We start from the raw sequence: 6,192 nt of genomic DNA on the forward strand, positions 1-6,192 counted from the left end.
TCTCAGTAAACATAACCTAAAGCTAAAACTATCAAAATGTCAATTCTTACAAAGAGAGACTAGATACCTAGGCTTCATCATAGATCAAAATGGTATAAGGCCGGATCCGTTAAAAGTGGAAGCGATCCGACAATTCCCTAGGCCAAAGTGCGTGCGCGATGTACGATCCATCTTAGGTGCTGCAGGATTTTATAGGAGATTCTGTCCGTCGTATTCAGAAGTAGTCGAGCCACTCATTAATCTCACGAGAAAGAATGTCCCATTTAAATGGTCAAAACAAACATATTTAAGTCTACGGGTGATATAATAGATATATTTCAGTAATATGTAACAAACAGAAAATATAAGAATCGTGACTCGCAAAATGCACATAAACAATTAATAGGTACATTAAGAGGGGAAAAAACGCGACATTCCGATGCGTAAAATATAAGAATCGTGACTCGCAAAATGCATACAAACAATTAGTAAGTACATTATCTGTCTTTCAACGACAAGATACACACGTTTGACGCCCATTACTTGATGACAGGCGTGGGTCACGAATTAGACGAGTACGTAACGAAATTGGTATAAATAACCCTCAAAATAGGCGGACTCACTAAGTACGTTCGATTACATGACAAGCTTATGACAACGCACTTGACAACGGCATTAACCAACGCTAGCTTATGCCCTACAGCGCTCAGGTAAACAACATTTTAGGCATACATAACATTTTAATACAGTTTGTAAATATCCTTAAAAGCAAAGCAGTGTACCTTTTATTAGTATAATGTAAAAGATACAACTATATTGCTATGATTCATTACAAATTTGATACTGATCGAATATGTAGTTTATTCTTTTTCGTTTCTTTATAAGAATACCTACATTAAGACAAGGGATTTTGTTTGTAAATTTTTGTTCTCAAAGTAAATAAAACAAAATAAAGCACAATACATTTCATTGAATAGACAAACGCGTATAGTTTAAATAAAACATAATAAATTTGCGTCATGAGAATCGCGTTCCTTTAGCACATTAATTTTATTTGGGTATATCTTATCATAGGTGTGAATAGTAATCTGAGTGCTTATATAGCAAATTCCATTAATATGTAAATAAAAGGCCCGTTTATCATTTCATGTAATTGACCCTATAAGATTTGCCAATGCGATACAAGTTAAGGAGAAAAGCAGCGCTCCTGACATCGTTGGCGTGGTTTGCCTGCAGCAACATGCGTTCATAACGCATTTGAGATCGTGATCAGATCTTAACACCCCGACAAAGAAGAATAATATGTCATCGACATACCGATATCTTCGACGACGATGTATCCGTCGGGAATCAGATGACGTAACAGACGACTTCAATTAGGATCCAACATTGTCGACATGGATCCAAATTGTGAACCAGCATCAGTACCATACAACGAGTGGACTGTTAATGGACATTTCACGCGTCGTCGAAAATGATTTTTAAAGATACGATGATATGAATGGACTTGATGATGAAAAATCGCGCGTACTTTGTACATATATTAGGTGAACATTTTATCGTCTATGAACTTATATATATATATATATGTGTGTTACCTTTATTACATGTACATAAACACTAATTATAATACTACAGTCATGAATGCAGTCATTCTGCAGAACTTTTTATAATAAACGTTTGAAGTATTCTAAATCGTGCAACAGCCGAGGACCAACAGCTTCTCCGACCGACCATACTCGTCTTCATTCGGAAGCCGACGTCTTCAATCGACTGCATGTTACCATCTACAACCAGATGTCACATACCGGACGTCTCATCTCTTCACCTAGACGCCACATCGCCTCCAGCAAAGATGTCAAAAATGGACACTATTCGTATCGGATTTCCCAAATCAGTGACGCATTCCACTTCATAGTGATTGACATTGATTTTTTAAATATTCCGACGTTTTATTATTTCAGCAGAAACATTCGATAAAAATTTCATTAATAATATGCAGATTTTCATCATATATATGTTTTAGTCACTGATGTTTTCATGTTTGCGTGTTTGCTTTTCTACATCGTATGTATTAATATGTTTTCGTTTACTTCCATGCTTACATTCTTAAAGATTTTTCTGTATCCTAAAATACATAAAAATCAAATTGAGAGGATAAGTTGTGTCAAATAATGATGAGAAATTGGGTGAAATATTTGGGTTTTCTTTATGTACGAAATATTGACAAGTATATCACGGTCAAAAGATTAAATATTTGGATCTGGTGTGTGTTTAACAACAAAGGGGTTACAATACTGTTGACACATGCCTTAGGCTGTATTTGCATTATTTATTATTTGTACCACAACGCTCATTAACGTGTGCATACTTGAAAAGTGACTTCTCCAGATTGTAATTCAGCCAATTAGAAATAAAGACATATAGAACACTGACCAATGGGATTCATAACTGAGTTTCACGGGCCAGATGTTAGAGGGAAACAAGACAGTTAGCGTTTAGACTTGGAGGTGTACGGATCGAGAAAGATACGATCATGTAGCTATCAGACTGTATTTGTATAACCGAAAATATTAAGTATGTTAGACATTAAATTGGACTAGAAACTGATACATGGTGTTGTTGAATATTTTATCCTATATTATGCAGAGAAACCGATATAATAGAGAGGGACCGACTTGTCTCATGCGTGACACGAGAAAATGGTAGTTAATACAAATCTCGTCATCTTGGTAATTCGCGCATGACGAGATATCGAATGATAGGCTACATACCGGTAATTTTAGAGTAATGATCATTGTTAGTAACTATGGGTCGTCTATGAACTATGAACGATTACGGGACATTAAGTGCCAGTTAATAAAACAATTCGTACAATACATTAAACCGTGCGGCAGATATCTTGAACATGCATTTTGTTCTGGAAAAATGACTTCGTCGCTTCAGGGGTGTCTGTAAGCATTTGTTACACGTTCTTGATGGCATAATTAAGGGTTCCCCACGTAATAAGATCCTGCAGATGAAATAAACCATATCCCTTTATCCCGCATTGCTTTCAAGACCCCGTCATAACTAAACATCTCGCGTCAGGTCTCGCGTATTATTGCGTGGGAAAACGGGCCATTTGATGGGAACTTTTCTCGTTTAATACTCGGTAGTTGTATAATTGAAGAAACAGAATGTAATGGTAAGCAGAAGTGGGTCGGATTGTGGTGCATTTATTTCTTAATAATTTCTATTCGCTTGGTAAAAAATGTTTTTGTTATTCAATACACGCTTTAAATAGAACTTCTCACATATTTTTATGCTTTAATGAATCTACTTGAACACTACTGTAAAACGGAGCTATAAAATGATAAATTAACAAACGTTTGTAGAGGTAAATAGAAATTTCCCATCTCCAGCAATCGAATCCGGACCCGGCCTTTAAACGTGCTATCAAAATCGTTACCACTGAGGCATTAGGACTGTATTGTTTATTTTAACTGTATGTTATAGGTCAACATATTTTTTGCATCACATATTAACATCGTGTCAAAAGCTTAATAAGGGTATTGATTGCAATAAATGGATGTACATTTGCGAAAGTATGTAAGCTCGATCTCGGAAGACTAGGCCATATGAATGTACTTAAAGTGACATGCAAGAGAATCCGTGCAGTTCGGACAAGATAATCGCGGAAAACACTTTCCGCTTGAACATATTTTTTGTCAATAAGAATCTTCATTTAAACGGAAAGTTCCTTCAAAGCGGAAATTGTCGTCTCTGATTAGCCTGTGTGAACTGCACAGGCTCATCTGGGACGACACTTTACAGCTTTCCCAGAACGCGGCGTATAAACTCTATTGCTTAATAAAGAGTGTTATTCTGATGTTGTATTGATATTATTTATTCAGTTGGTTCAGAATCTGCGGAAAAAGTTATGAAAATTTTCATTTATACAAATACGTGAACATGTTCTTTAAAGTATTCAGTGTTTGTATTACTACTTTATGACACTTATGTTTGCCTGTTTTATAATACATTGCTTGTTCATTTGGCAATTTTGAAGAACATATGTTTAGCATTCTAGAAGATGAAGGTACGTCCTTCAATTTGTTGCGCAATGAAATAAGTATGATTTTCAACCTAAACATCATAGCAAATACGACGGTTGATATATTCTACTAAAACATCTAAACAAAGGGTGTCCCTAACCTATAAACTGTTGACCCATCCCTAAAGAAAGTGAAACAATTATATTACGAGGGTTAAAACGACAACCACATTTTTACAAGCATCCATAATTTTGTTTACATGATTTATGAAAGAAAACACATTAAAAATATCGAGAAGAATCCAACGCGTTGTTTGGAACATGACGTAGTTGTAACATATCGCTTACGCAGAAGTCATTGCACATTGCTATCACCACGGGAAGGAATTCTTAAGAACGGACTTTTCTGTGTAATAATAATGGGGCAATAATTGCAAGCAGAGTTTTCCGAATTAAATTATCAAACGTGTTGCTTGCACCTTTACAAACAGCACCACCACAATAACTTCCACTAACACTGCCTCTGCCTTAACAAACACAAATACACAAAACGGATGTCAATTTGTTGATGCTTTTAAATTGCCCATCACCGCAACGCCCACATTTAAGATACAATCCACCTGTCAGGAGATTTTTCAGTTTCCATTCTTATGTTACAGTGCTTATAACAAGGTATATTCGTCATGTTTGTGCTAATCTCAATCTGGGGAACAAATCTGAGTAACTTTTCGTTTATAAATATTTTGAACCAACCTGGCATGTCACGTCAAAATGACCCATTATACCACGAAGCACCTGTTACTACATTAACGGCACCATAAACAACCAACATCACAAATTACCGCTCAATTAGCAACTTATTATTTTTATCATTTATCGGATAAACGGATCCAGTTTGATGTTTTTCCAGGCTTTGTTTTGGGCAGGAAGCCTCGCGAATATTAATTGGTTTTCAAATTCCACACGAAAAAAAAACGTGCATAAACAAAAAATAATACAGTAGATATAAGAGAGCGACATGGTTTCACAAAATACAACATATGGGAATATGTACACCAATAAATGTGTACTTATTATTTTTAGTGTGAGCGTTAGCTCACACTAATGTTACAGACCATATTTTGCAAATCAGTATGTGCTTAGAAGCCTTAGGTGCGGTATGGAAAGACAACCGCTGCCTGTTGTAGCGGACGACAAATGGAAAGATAACCACCACATTTGCCGATTTATAGTTCACCACTGGTACACTGCAGAGGGTTGATATGACTAATAATGTTTAACAGCTTGTAAGACGAGATTGGCCAGTCTAGTGTGTATCATTGAAATATGTACATATTGGCTGCTTTCAGGGCAAACGGGGCTTAATGCATGTCAAATAAGATTAGCCTGTGCATACTGATTAGCCTGTGCAATGCGCACAAGCTAATCAAGGACGACATTTTACAACAGCGAACACCTACAGTGCCTTCAGCGCTTTGATACTTATATAAATACCATATCTTTACACTAATACTCTATGTTGTTCATACTATGCATACAAAATAGACTGTTCCCTTTCTCACGACGGTGTGGAGTTAATAGTTTTCCTTGCCCGTCTGTACATCCGTCCGACCATGTGTCGGATTTTTTCTGTAATGCGTAACTCTAAGAGTATAACCACTAGAATGTGGGGACATCAATGTCTTAAGGAAACGCGTATAGTTTGCTTAAGTATTAACAGGAAATAGTTTAAAGTGCTTTGTTGTTCGCAGACCTGTACTCTTGGCACAACGCTGTTAGCTATTGTCAAATCAATGATCGCACTTTGTTGCCAATCTTTTTACTACTCATGGCGTCATCACGTTTAACGTTGTATGTATAATCACTTTCATTTCCAGTTGTTGCACAGGAGGATTACGAAAGTAAGTGTAGTTAGGTCAACAATATTATCAACATCCTTGTATTAATATACACGAATGAAGCCTGAACAAAGATAATTATGAAGCCCTCCGCAATGATGCCTTACGATACCCAATGCTTCTGAGAATAGCTATAAATATCGACTTATACGGTGCATACGGTACCACAGATTTACATCTATATAATGCAAATATCGATTGTATGTTGAAATTGAGTTGAATGCGAATATCATATGCCAACAAGAGCAAATGTCTAAAATGAACAAAGTGTTGTTGTTT

The sequence above is a fragment of the Dreissena polymorpha genome, chromosome 11 (genome assembly GCF_020536995.1).
Source record: "Dreissena polymorpha isolate Duluth1 chromosome 11, UMN_Dpol_1.0, whole genome shotgun sequence".
NCBI lineage: Eukaryota > Metazoa > Mollusca > Bivalvia > Myida > Dreissenidae > Dreissena > Dreissena polymorpha.